Genomic DNA, 14,978 nt, shown 5'->3' with positions numbered 1-14,978 from the left:
CCCCCGAGCTCATGTCGCGCCCGGAGTAAGGCGGATGCGTCTGGGCATCGGCGCAGCTGATCGGGATGGGGCTGGCGCCGGCCTCCCATGGCCCACTATTGATGATGGCGTCAGCCATGGAGGCGTGTGTAGTTAGGGCTAATTAGGATTCGTGTCCTTTGTTCCCTGCAAGGAATCAGAAAAGCACCCCGCGGGGGCGTGTAAAGGGTCCGCGATATCTTTTGTTGATATTATCCTTATTATGAAATGGTGCGAATGCCTGTCCTGTCCCGGCTTGGTTCCCCCTTTCTGATCTCGCGACGATTTGGTGCTCTACGCTGATAGGTCCCGGTCCCCAGGCAGGCTTCAGCCGTCGCTGGTATGCCAGGTCTTGATGCTGTGGTCAAGGCCAGGAGGTGAGCGGCCCGAGATCCAGTAAGAGCCCCTGAGGCGCGATGCTTAGGAGGTCCCCTTTAGCGTGCAAGCAGCCACCGAGAGACGAGAAAGGAAGGCAACATTGCTGTCACAGAACCGCATTTAGGCGTGGGTTTTGTGTCGCATCAATCAGCTTCCATAGGCGTGAAACTTATCTCGGAGGCATGGAGTTGTTCCATCGCGTCGCGCCGGACTCGGATGTCGGCAGCTGGGATGCAGCTAGGTTAGGCCTCGGCGAGCTTCTCCTCTCCTTCCCACGTTCTCCTTAGTGCTCTACGTCCTCAGTTCCCGACCCTCGAGCAGGCTTAGCCGCCGCTGGTATGCCAGATCGTGATGCCATGGTCAAGGCCAGGGGGTGAGGGCTGGGGAGCCAGTAAGATCTCCTGAGTCGCGATGCTCAGGAGCCCCCTTTTAACATGCAAGCGGATGGCTCGGGAAAGAGAGAGAGGACTCGTGATGCCACCCACTGCTGGACTCCGGGGGTTCCTGTAAACCAACATGAGAGGCGCACACATCGCCATTATGATTGTCAACCGGCCATTGGTTGCTCTGAGATGGTGAGGGCACTGAGGGCCTGGTGAGGTGACGCTTGTGGGGCTGCCGCGGGCCAGAGCTCGACCACTCAGATTTGCCAGCATTGCAGGGACGGACCCATGCGCAAGCGTCGTGCCAGCGTGAGCAGTTCCAGTGGTAGGTGTCAACCGAGGAAATGATAATCACAGACAGGTTAAGCATGAAAGGCAGATCAGCTTAGGTAATGCAGGAGGGGTACATGCCACCGGGTCAGGCCCGAGCGGCTTAGGGGATAATGCAGCCTGAGGGGCGCCCCCTAGCGAGGTAAGCTAAAGACATAAGCAAAAAGGGATACATGTCGCAGGGACAGACCCATGCGATCTGGGAATGATGCAGCCCTGGGGGCGCTCCCAGCTGAAATGAACTTGGAAGATGTCACCTGATTCCATTGCGGATGAAGGGGTGTTGGAGTAGCTAAAGATGCACGGTGAAGAGGCCGACCCTCATGAGCCACCAAAGCCCTGAGCCTCGGGAGGCTCTGGGGGCCCAGGTGGTTCCCTGAGGACCACCTCCATCTCCGCCAGAACCTTGTGATGCCTGGCCTCCTAAGCCGCCAGAATGCTCCGCGGATGGCGCTGGTGAGAAGCAACCGCGTTCGGAACGCCAAAAGGCATGCGAACGTAGCTGTGCGGCGGGCCCTCGCAACGTCCCACGTGTGAAGGCCAGAGACGCTCCTGAGATGCAGCTTGGTTGAGCCCTGGTACATCGATGCAGATGCTTGGGGAGCTACGCCAGGCAGGCGGCGATCGCCACATATAACTCTTGATTCCTGAAGCTCCTGAGTGATCTTGGTGATGAACTCCTAAGGGTTGGGTCTTCCTTGCCTCATGCCTTCCTGAGGGAAACATGCTGCGAAGCACGCCACCAAGTGGTGCCCGAGCGCCTCCCTCGTGATCTGGGCAAAGTCTAAGGCCCTCCAGAAGAGAGCCCCCGAGCCCTGCTCGAGGAGGGCGCCGGGCGCGCCTTCCTATGCGACGGAGGAAGGTGCCCCTTGCACGGGTGCAGATCTTGATGCGGCTCCTCCAGAAATGAAAACCTCCAGAGGCCTTGAGCCAGGCGATGTTTTCTTCTTCTTGGGAGCTACCTTAAGAGGGTTCTTGCTCTTGTAGTCTCGGTCTTCAACTGATTCAGCATGAAAGGTGCGCTCGAGCGAGCACACCGCATCCTTTTCCTCACAGGGGACTGTGATGACTCCGCCGCTCCCTAGCATCTTGAGGACATTGTAGCCATGGTGGGTCACTGCCATGAACTTGGCCAGGGCCGGTTACCCAAGGATGGCATTGTATGGCAGGCGGATATGGGCGACGTCGAAGTCGATGAGCTCGGTACGGTAGTTGTTGCGCTATCCAAAAGTGACGGGGAGGCGGACCTGCCCTATCGGAGTGGTGGAGCCGTCAGTAACTCCGGAGAAGGGCTTGGTAGGCTGGAGCTGATCATATGGCACTTGAAGGTTGTCGAACATCTCGACGGACAGGACGTTGAGGCCTCCGCCGTCGTCGATGAGAGTCCTGGTAACTTGCACATTGCTGATGACTAGGGAGCAGAGCATTGGGAGGACACCAGCTGTGGCCGCACACTTGAGTTGGTCTGCCGAGCTGAAAGTGATGGCGCACATGCACCATCTAAGAGGGTGTGTGGCCTCGAGCTTGGGGAGGACTGCATTAACCTCGCGAGCACACTCCATGAAGATGCACTGAGAGGCTGGGGCCTGGGCACCACCCAGGATGCAAGCGACGGCTTGCGGCTCCTGGAAGCCCCAAGCCCCCTCGTCCTGGTGGTGGTCATCATTCTTCCTTGGTGGTGGCAGTGGAGGAAGGCTTGCGTTGCCCTGCGAGCGTTCCTCGCGACGCTGATCCCTCCAAGCTCTCTCGCGAGGTTGGTCCTGCCAGTGATCCTCACGAGGTCGGTCTCGCCACTCCTAGCGAGGGCCTCGGTCGTCCCATCGTCCTCCGCCTCTTCCTCCTCCGTGACCGTATCCCCAATCGTTGAGCTCGGGGCGCCGACCGACTTGCCCTTCACGAACAGCCCTGAGCTCCTGGCATTTGTTGGTGTTGTGGGTATAGATGTTGTGGTAGGCGCAGAATGGATGACTCTGGCTGGTCCCTGCCGCGCTTCATGTCTGGCTCTGCCGCAAGCATGGCTGCTCCTTTACGCTTCACGTCCTTGGCCTTGGCGTTCTTTTCCTCTGGGTCAGCAGCCGGGAGCTCGAGGAGGGAGAGGCGTCCCTCCTCAGCTCTTGCGCACATGGTCGCCAACTTGAATAGCTCCAGAGACATGCACAGGTCCTCGTGAATGGCGAGCTCCTCCTTCATCTTGACGTCACAGACGCCATCAGAGAACACTGAGATGATGGCCTCATCTATGACCCTGGGAATCTTGAGGCAAGCCTTGTTGAAGCGTTGGATGTACTTCTGCAGAGTCTCTCCAGCTTGCTGCTTGATGCGGCGCATGTCGCCCATGGCCGGAGGGCAGTCACGAGTCACTACAAGAAATATGTCAACTAGTGACCTTTTGTCAGTGACCCTGGAAGAATTGGTCATAGATCTATGACCATTTCAGACCAATTGGTCAAAAGCTGTTCGGGGGGCTCCAAACCCTAAACCATTGTGACCATTTTGGTCAGAAAGGTCGTAATTTCCTTACACGAAATGGTCACGAAGCAAACAGCGCTAGTCCGCTGCCTTATTTCTAGTTGTTAATGACCAATATAGATGGTCATAGCCTTGTAGATTGTGGTGGGTTGTGATGACTAGGCGCCATCTCATCAGTTTTGCCTATGTGTCATGTCCATGTGGTAGTTTTTGCTCTAGGTTGTGAAGCAACCTATATTTCTGTTATTCCAAAAATTCCCAAAAAATTCTCATAAATGTTTTGGATCATATCTTCATCAAATATGTCAAAAACATTCCTTGCCTAGTTCAAAAATAATTCGAAAATATTCATTTTCCTATTCTGTTCAGAGCAGCACTTTGTGAAGGAAGTACCACTTTGGCATGTCGAAATGGTATCCATTTTCTACAGTGCTTTCCTATGCCCAAATAACCATCCTCCACCAAGTGCCAGCTCAATACATTCATTATTTTGAGCCCAGCTTCAACATTCGTATTTATGTCCAGTGTGGTACTTTGTAAAGCAAGTACCACCTAGGCTCCTCCTTTTGAGGTGAAAATTTGTGAAGACAGTCTTCTTAGTAACTGATCATCCTCAGCCAAAACCCACGCCCATTAGCCATGTGCATTTCCCGTACCGCAAATCAAACACTTGGCTGCTTATTCATGTTTGAGCATCGATCGGTCTCCTCGTGAGAATCTTATGTTGTGATTTTCTTCCTAGCACCTACCTGGGGAGTGCCCAACCCACTAGAGATGCCTAGGCCGCCCAGAACACATGGCAACGCCACGGTCACGCGGTGACCATGCGGCGGGCATGCGAGCTTACGCGCTCTAGAGTTGTCGCCCTCAGCCACCGTCCAAACCTCGATGTATCGCCATTAAACCATGTATTTTTGATTAAATAAATACTTATTTACCTAGAAATTATTTTTGGAAAAAATAAAGAGCAAACTATGAGGTACTTGTAGTTCAAATTTGACCCGTTTCCAACTGAATCGACGGCAATTTGTCTTTTCACCGGAGGTGGATCAAAACTTATTTCACCCAACCATTTTGTCAATTGTGCATTATATATGGCCTAGTATTTTATAAAATTGATTAGGTCCATTTTTGCAACAATTATTTGGTAGGTCCTTCACAAAAAAAAACCTCCTTTTGGGCACTCAGAAAATGAAAAATGAATTTTCCGTGCAAAGAAAATGAAAACTTCCTTAGGCAACATTGTTTGGAATTCCAAGATGTACTTGTGCACAATATGAGATCATTTGAACAAAATATGACATGAATGTGGCCATAAGATTGATCATTTGGCTTGAAAATGAATCTTCACGCATGATAGCTCATTTCTTAGAACACTTTTTTAAAATAATAACCGTATTACAAGTTTATTATTTTTCCTAGAAACTTGGTCACATATAATGACATAATGCGAAGGTTTTCCAATTTTTTGATTTTTTTTTGAATTTTTTATGCCCGTTTCACAATGCGGTCAAAACGGCTGGCTTGACCGTTCCTAGCTAGTGGTTGAATCTTGGAATTTTTTTGGTGTTCCTATGATTAAATAGATACTTATGTTCCTAGAAATGATTTTTGGAAAAAAAAAGAGCAAACTACAAGGCATCTACAGTTCAAATTTGACCCGCTTCCAACTGAATAGACGGAAATTTGTCTTTTTCACAAGAGGTGGATCAAAACTTTTTACACCCAACCATTTGGTCAATTGTGCATTAAATATGGCCTAGTATTTTAGAAAAATGATTTGGTCCAATTTTGCAACAATTATTTGGTAGGTCCTTCACAAAAAAACCTCATTTGGGGCAATCGAAAAATGGAAAATGGTTTTTCCGTGCACAGAAAATGAAAACTTCCTTAGGAAACATTGTTTGCCATTCCAAGATGCACCCTTTTGCACAATATGAGATCATTTCAACAAACTATGCCAAGAATGTGGCCAAAATATTGATCATTTGGCTTGATAGCCATGAATCTTCACACGTGATAGCTCGTTTCTGAGAACACTTTTTTAAAATAATTGCCGTATTGCAAGTTTGTTATTTTTCCTGGGAACATGGCCACATATAATGACACAATGCGAAGGTTTCCCAATTATTTGATTTTTTTGAATTTTTTATGCCCATTTCAAAATGCGGTCAAAACGGCGGGAATGACTGTTCCTAGCTAGTGGTTGAATCTTGGAACTTTTTTGGTATTTCTATGATTAAATAGATACTTATGTACCTAGAAATGATTTTTGGAAAAAATAAAGAGCAAACTACGAGGTAGCTACAGTTCAAATTTGACCCGCTTCCTACTGAATCGGCGGAAATTTGTCTTTTTCACCAGAGGTGGATCAAAACTTATGACACCCAACCATTTTGTCAATTGTGCATTAAATATGTCCTAGTATTTTATAAAATTGATTAGGTCCAATTTTGCAACAATTGTTTGGTAGGTCCTTCACAAAAAAACCTCATTTGGGGCAATCGAAAAATGGAAAATGGTTTTTTCGTCCAAAGAAAATGAAAACTTCCTTAGGCAACATTGTTTGCCATTCCAATATGCACCCTTGTAAACAATATGAGATCATTTTAACAAACTATGCCACGAATGTGGCCATAAGATTGATCATTTGGCTTGAAAGCCATGAATCTTCATAGATGATAGCTCATTTCTGAGAACACTTTTTTAAAATAATTGCCGTATTAGAAGTTTGTTATTTTTCCTGGGAACTTGGCCACATATGATGACACAATGCGAAGGTTTCCCAATTTTTTGGTTTTTTTTGAATTTTTTATGCCCGTTTCAAAATGCGGTCAAAACGGCGGGAATGACCGTTCCTAGCTAGTTGTTGAATCTTGTAATTTTTTTGGTGTTTCTCTGATTAAATAGATACTTATGTACCTAGAAATGATTTTTGGAAATAATAAATAGCAAACTATGAGGCATCTGCAGTTCAAATTTAACCCGCTTCCAACTGAATCGGCGGAAATTTGTCTTTTTCACGAGAGGTGGATCAAAACTTTTTACACCCAACCATTTTGTCAATTGTGCATTAAATATGTCCTAGTATTTTAGGAAATTGATTTGGTCCAATTTTGCAACAATTATTTGGTAGGTCCTTCACAAAAAAATCCATTTTGGCCACTCGGAAAATGAAAAATGATTTTTTCGTGCAAAAAAAATGAAAACTTTCTTAGGCAACATTGTTTGCCATTCCATGTTTGTTATTTTCCTGAAAGGTAGTTCACAATTGGTGACACAATGAGAAGGTCTTTTATTTTTTTGAATTTATGTCATCATAAAATAGCTTACAAGATTTTAACATCTTATTTTTAAATCTATCACGACCAATTTAGTTGGTCATAATGTTGTATTGCGTTCTGATTGGTCTGTGGACCAGACATGCGGGTCATGCACGAAACACCATTGGATCCTCCCGGATCCAACGGCAGCCCTCACCCCTCGCCTCCTGATACGTCTCCAATGTATCTATAATTTTTGATTGCTCCATGCTACTTTATCTACTATTTTGGACTATATTAGGCTTTATTTTCCACTTTTATATTATTTTTGGGACTAACCTATTAACCGGAGGCCCAGCCCAGAATTGCTGTTTTTGCATTTTTCAGTATTTCAAAGAAACAGAATATCAAACGGAGTCCAAACGGAATGAAACCTTCGGGAACGTGATTTTCTCATTAGATAAGACCCAGGAGACTTGGACCCTCCGTCAAGAAAGCCACGAGGCGGTCCTGAGGGTGGAGGGCGCGCCCCCCTGGGCGTGCCCCCCTGCCTCGTGGGCCCCTTGAAGCTCCACCGACGTACTCCTTCCTCCTATATATACCTACGTGTCCCCGAATAATCAGAACAGGAGCCAAAAACCTAATTCCACCGATGCAACCTTCTGTATCCACGAGATCCCATCTTGGGGCCTGTTCCGGAGCTCCGCCGGAGGGGGCATCCACCACGGAGGGCTTCTACATCAACACCATATCCCCTCCGATGAAGTGTGAGTAGTTTACTTCAGACCTTCGGGTCCATAGCTAGTAGCTATACGACTTCTTCTCTCTTTTTGGATCTCAATACAATGTTCTCCCCCTCTCTCGTGGAGATCTATTCGATGCAATCTTCTTTTTGCGGTGTGTTTGTTGAGACCGATGAATTGTGGGTTTATGATCCAACTTATCTATGGAAAATATTTGATTCTTCTCCGAATTCTTTTATGTATGATTGAGTTATCTTTGCAAGTCTCTTCGAATTATCCGTTTGGTTTGGCCAACTAGATTGGTAGTTCTTGCAATGGGAGAAGTGCATGGCTTTGGGTTTAATCTTGCGGTGTCCTTACTCAGTGACAGAAAGAGTTGCACAGCACGTATTGTATTGTTGCCATCGAGGATAACAGGATGGGGTATTTATCATATTGCATGAATTTATTCCGCTACATCATGTCATCTTGCTTACGGCGTTACTCTGTTTTTAACTTAATACTCTAGATGCATGCTGGATAGCGGTCGATGAGTGGAGTAATAGTAGTATATGCACAATCGTTTCGATCTACTTGTTTTGGATGTGATGCCTATATACATGATCATTGCCTAGATATACTCATAACTATGCTCAATTCTGTCAATTGCTCAACAGTAATTTGTTCACCCACCGTAGAATATTTATGCTCTTGAGAGAAGCCACTAGTGAAACCTATGGCCCCCGGGTCTATTCTCATCATATCAATCTATATCACTTTATTTACTTGCTTTGTTTTTATTTTGCTTTTACTTTTTACTTTGCATCTATCTATCAAAAATACCAAAAATATTATCTCTATCAGATTTCACTCTCGTAAGTGACCGTGAAGGGATTGACAACCCCTAAGCGTTGGTTGTGAGTTGCTATCGTGTTGTGCAGGTACGAGGGACTTGCGCGTGACCTCCTACTGGATTGATACCTTGGTTCTCGAAAACTGAGGGAAATACTTACGCTACTGTGTTGCATCATCCCTTCATCTTCGGGGAAAACCAACGCAAGCTCGAGACGTAGCAAGAAGGATTTCTAGCGCCGTTGCCGGGGAGGCTTACGCAAAAGTTAACATACCAAGTACCCATCACAATCCCTATCTCTCGCATTACATTATTTGCCATTTGCCTCTCGTTTTCCTCTCCCCCACTTCACCCTTGCCATTTTATTTGCCCTCTCTTTCCCAATCTCCTCCTCTCTTTCCGTTGCCTTTTCCCCGTCCTTTTGCTTGCTCGTGTGTTAATTTGCTTGCTTGTCATCATGACTAATCTTATATCTTCTCCATTATCTCCCGAGAATGAAGTGCTAAATGTTAAACAAAGGGAGGGAGAAAATCTAAAAGATGCTTGGTATAGAATTGGCAATGCTCAAAATAGATCTACCAGGAAGCAATCTACTTCAGTTCTTCTTCGCGATTTTATGTAGGTGCTAATCCTTGGTATAGATATATCCTTGATACCATTACCGGAGGGAATTTCTTGGGTAGCCATACTTTTGATTCCTATAATGCTTTAATAGATTTATTTGGCTCACCTCCTCTTTTGGTTAATGGAACTATGTTAACTTTGGAGCATGTTATGCAAAGGCTTGAAATTATTGAAAACAAAGTTGCTACCATTGAATCCATTGAAAATCTAGATAAAAAGATTCATAATCAAATTACTCAATATGGATCTAAGGTAGGAATGACTTTGAAAAATATTAAGGAGAAGGAACCCATGGTTAATGAAAAAATAAATCTAGACTCTACTCGTATCAATAAACTTGAGGGTATCATTACCAATTTGGGAACCGCTTTTTCATCCGTAAAGAATACTCCTAGTCCTTCTACTAAAATTGCCAAGCTTATGTATGTTCCTAAAAATAAGGGTGAATCATCTAGTAAGGAAAATGCGGATCTTAAATCTATAAGTATTCATCCCGATCTTTTTACTATCATTAAGGAACCATTTGCTACGAATGAATTTTTCGATCTTATGCCTAAAGGTTTGATAATTTCTATAAAGAAAGAAAATTCTAAGGGAGGTAGATGCCTCATTGAATAATTGCCTACCAAAGATGGCAATACCTAAATATATCCTTGCTTTTATGCCTAGCTAGGGGCGTTAAACGATAGCGCTTGTTGGGAGGCAAGCCAATTTTATTTTGTGTTTTTTGTTTTTGCTTCTGTTTAGGAATAAATAATCCATCTACCTTCTGTTTGGATGTGGTTTTATGTTTTAACTAGTGTTTGTGCCAAGTAGGACCTATAGGATAACCTACGATGATAGTTGATTTGATTCTGCTGAAAAACAGAAACTTTAGCGCTCACGAGATTAGCTGCCATTTTTAACTGGAGAGTGATTTTGCGTTGATTCTTTTTTGATGCTGATCAATAAATAAATTTTACAGGACTTCCTATTTTTCTAGAATTTTTAGAGTTCCAGAAGTTTGCGTTAGTTACAGATTACTACAGACAGTTCTGTTTTTGACAGATTCTGTTTTTCGTGTGTTGTTTGCTTATTTTGATGAATCTATGGCTAGTAAATTAGTTTATAAACCATAGAGAAGTTGGAATACATTACGTTTAACACCAATATAAATAAATAATGAGTTCATCACAGTACCTTGAAGTAGTCTTTTGTTTTCTTTCTCTAACGGAGCTCACGAGATTTCTGTTGAGTTTTGTGTTGTGAAGTTTTCAAGTTTTGGGTGAATTCTTTTGATGGATTATGGAACAAGGAGTGGCAAGAGCCTAAGCTTGGGGATGCCCATGGAACCCCCAAGATGATCCAAGGACACCAAAAAGTCAAAGCTTGGGGATGCCCCAGAAGGCATCCCCTCTTTCGTCCACTTCCATCGGTAATTTACTTGGAGCTATATTTTTATACACCAACATGATATGTGTTTTGCTTGGAGCGTCTTGTATTATTTGTGTCTTTGCTTGTTAGTCTACCACAATCATATTTGCTGTACACACCTTTTGAGAGAGCCATACATGAATTGAAATTTGTTAGAATACTCTATGCTCTTCACTTATATCATTGAGCTTGATAGTGTGCTCATAGTGCTTCACTTATATCTTTTTGAGCGTGTTAATTTTTGCTCTAGTGCTTCACTTAGATATTTTAGAGCACGGTGGTGGATTTGTTTTAAAGAAACTTGATCTCTCATGCTTCACTTAGATTATTTTGAGAGTCGTTAATAGCATGGTAATTTGCTTAATGTTAATATACTTGGTATTCAAGATATGTGAAACTTTCTTTTGAGTGCGTTGAATACTAAGATAAGTTTGATGCTTGATAATTGTTTTGAGATATGGAGGTGATAATATCAAAGTCGTGCTCGTTGGGTAATTATGAATTCAAAGAATGCTTGTGTTGAAGTTAGCAAATCCCGTAGCATGCACGTATGGTTAAAGTTATGTAACAAATTTGAAACATGAAGTGTACCTGGCTTGTGCATCCTTATGAGTGGCGGTCGGGGACGAGCGATGGTCTTTTCCTACCAATCTATCCCCCTAGGAGCATGCGCGTAGTACTTGATTTTTGATGACTTCTAAATTTTTGCAATAAGTATATGAGTTCTTTTGACTAATGTTGAGTCCATGGATTATATGCACTCTCACCTTTCCACCTTTGCTAGCCTCTTTGGTACCGTGCATTGCCCTTTCTCACCTTGAGAGTTGGTGCAAACTTCGCCGGTGCATCCAAACCCCGTGATACGATACGCTCTATCACACATAAACCTTCTTATATCTTCCTCAAAACAGCCACCATACCTACCTATCATGGCATTTCCATAGCCATTCCGAGATATATTGACATGCAACTTCCACCATCATCATCATGACATACATTACTTTTGTCATATTGCCATTGCATGATCTTGTAGTTGACATCGTATTTGTGGCAAAGCCACCATGCATTATTTTCCATACATGTCACTCTTGATTCATTGTACCATCCCGGTACACCGTCGGAGGCATTCATATAGAGTCATATCTTGTTTTAGTTTCGAGTTGTAATTCTTATGTTGTAATGAAAGTGTGATGATCATCATTATTAGAGCATTGCCCAAATAAAAAAAAGAGAAAGGCCAAAATAAAAAAAGGGAAAGGCCCAAAAAAATTAAATAAAAGGGGGCAATGCTACTATCTCTTTTTCCACACTTGTGCTTCAAAGTAGCACCTTGTTCTTCATGTAGTGAGTCTCATATATTGTGCTTCAAAGTAGCACCTTGTTCTTCATGTAGTGAGTCTCATAAGTTGTCTTTTCATACTAGTGGGAATTTTTCATTATAGAACTTGGCTTGTATATTCCTACGATGGGCTTCCTCAAAATTCCCTAGGTCTTCATGAGCAAGCAAGCTGGATGCACACCCACTAGTTTTCTTTTTGTTGAGCATTCATAGCTCTAGTGCATCCGTTGCATGGCAATCCCTACTCCTCATGTTGACATCAATTGATGGGCATCTCCATAGCCCGTTGATTAGCCTCATTAACATGAGACTTTCTCCTTTTTTGTCTTCTCCACACAATCCCCATCATCATATTCTATTCCACCCATAGTGCTATATCCATGCCTCACGCTCATGTATTGCGTGAAGGTTGAAAAAGTTTGACATTATTTAAGTATGAAACAATTGCTTGGCTTGTCATCGGGGGTATAGAAGTTGGGAACATCTTTGTGTGACGAAAATGAAGCATAGCCTAACTATATGATTTTGTAGGGATGAACTTTCTTTTGCCATGTTATTTTGAGAAGACATGATTGCTTTGATTAGTATGCTTGAAGTATTATTATTTCTTTGTCAATATGAACTTTTGCCTTGAATCTTTCGGATCTGAATATTTATAACATGATTAAGAAGATTTACATTGAAATTATGCCAAAGTATCACTCCGCATCAAAAATTCCTTTTTATCATTTACCTTCTCGAGGACGAGCAGGAATTAAGCTTGGGGATGCTTGATACGTCTCCAACATATCTATAATTTTTGATTGCTCCATGCTACTTTATCTACTGTTTTGGACTATATTGGGCTTTATTTTCCACTTTTATATTATTTTTGGGACTAACCTATTAACCGGAGGCCCAGCCCAGAATTGCTGTTTTTTGCCTTTTTCAGTATTTCGAAGAAACAGAAATCAAACAGAGTCCAAACGGAATGAAACCTTCGGGAACGTGATTTTCTCATCAGATAAGACCCAGGAGACTTGGACCCTCCATCAAGAAAGCCACGAGGCGGTCACGAGGGTGGAGGGCGCGCCCCCCTGGGCGCGCCCCCTGCCTCGTGGGCCCCTCGAAGCTCCACAAACATACTCCTTCCTCCTATATATACCTACGTATCCCCGTATGATCATAACAGGAGCCAAAAACCTAATCCACCGCCGCAACCTTATGTATCCACGAGATCCCATCTTGGGGCCTGTTCCAGAGCTCCGCCGGAGGGGGCATCCACCATGGAGGGCTTCTACATCAACACCATAGCCCCTCCGAGGAAGTGTGAGTATTTTACTTCAGACATTCGGGTCCATAGCTAGTAGCTAGATGGCTTCTTCTGTGTTTTTGGATCTCAATACAATGTTCTCCCCCTCTCTCATGGAGATCTATTCGATGTAATCTTCTTTTTGCGGTGTGTTTGTTGAGACCGATGAATTGTGGATTTTTGATCCAACTTATCTATGGAAAATATTTGATTCTTCTCTGAATTCTTTTATGTATGATTGAGTTATCTTTGCAAGTCTCTTCGAATTATCCGTTTGGTTTGGCCAACTAGATTGGTAGTTCTTGCAATGGGAGAAGTGCATGGCTTTGGGTTCAATCTTGCGATGTCCTTACTCAGTGACAGAAAGAGTTGCAAGGCACGTATTGTATTGTTGCCATCGAGGATAACAAGATGGGGTATTTATCATATTGCATGAATTTATTCCGCTACATCATGTCATCTTGCTTATGGCGTTACTCCGTTATTAACTTAATACTCTAGATGCATGCTGGATAGCGGTCGATGAGTGGAGTAATAGTAGTAGATGCAGAATCGTTTCAATCTACTTGTTTTGGACGTGATGCCTATATACATGATCATTGCCTAGATATACTCATAACTATGCTCAATTCTGTCAATTGCTCAACAGTAATTTGTTCACCCACCGTAGAATATTTATGCTCTTGAGAGAAGCCACTAGTGAAACCTATGGCCCCCGGGTCTATTCTCATCATATCAATCTATATCACTTTATTTACTTGCTTTGTTTTTACTTTGCCTTTACTTTTACTTTGCATCTATCTATCAAAAATACCAAAAATATTATCTCTATCAGATCTCACTCTTGTAAGTGACCGTGAAGGGATTGACAACCCCTAAGCGTTGGTTGCGAGTTGCTATCGTGTTGTGCAGGTACGAGGGACTTGCGCGTGACCTCCTACTGGATTGATACCTTGGTTCTCAAAAACTAAGGGAAATACTTACGCTACTGTGATGCATCATCCCTTCCTCTTCGGGGAAAACCAACGCAAGCTCGAGACGTAGCACCTCCCCCACCAACCCCACGTGAGGTGAAACCCTAGCTCTTTTCTCCCCCGTTTTCCATCCCCCCCCCCCCCCCGCCTCCTTTCTTTCTTTCTTTCTCTCCCTCCCCCCTCTCCCCCGATGCAGATCCCCTCGTCCCCGCCACCCACCTCCGCCGCCGCCCTCACTCTCCCCTCGTCTCCCTCGTCCTCGACCAACCTCGCGTCCCGCGGGGCTCTCGCATCACCGCCACTCCATGCCCGCGCGACATAAGTGAAGCCCGAGGTCCTCCTCCGATGCTCCTCTGCCTCCCTCGCCCGCGGGGCTCTCTGCTCCACCGCCGCCGCTGCATCGGAGCACGCGTGCGCGACGCCGTCCCCGCCCGCTCGGTCCGTCCCGCCATTTGCCTCCTCCTTCGACTCCACACTCTTCTTCGACTCCACCCTCTCCTTCTCTCCATGCCGAAACCCTAGATCGACGCTATGGCCACCTCGCAGGCAGCACGTGCAGGTGAGATCTGGTATTGCCCCCCCCCCTTTCTTCTCCTTCTCCTTCTAGATTTCTTCAGCTTGCTCGAATCTCATTGCGTTTGTGCGGGTTTGTGTAGGCCATCCAAGACGGCGGGGCCATGTTCGCCTCATCTGTGGGGACGGAGGCGGCGGCGGTTGTCAGGAAGATGGTGAACCTCAGCTCCCCTCCCCGGCGGTGCTGCAGCAGCAAGATGGTGAAGGGACGCACCGGCCAGCGCGTGAGGCTCTATGTTCGTGGCACCATCCTCGGATACAAGAGGTGAGAAGCTCCCTCCGCCGGCACGACTCTGCTCCTTCTCCCTCGCGTGGGTATCTGAATTCCTGGTCTTGGTTGGGCGCGCA

The sequence above is a fragment of the Triticum aestivum genome, chromosome 2B, assembly GCF_018294505.1.
Source record: "Triticum aestivum cultivar Chinese Spring chromosome 2B, IWGSC CS RefSeq v2.1, whole genome shotgun sequence".
Taxonomy (NCBI): Eukaryota; Viridiplantae; Streptophyta; class Magnoliopsida; order Poales; family Poaceae; genus Triticum; species Triticum aestivum.
This window is presented reverse-complemented; position numbering follows the sequence as displayed.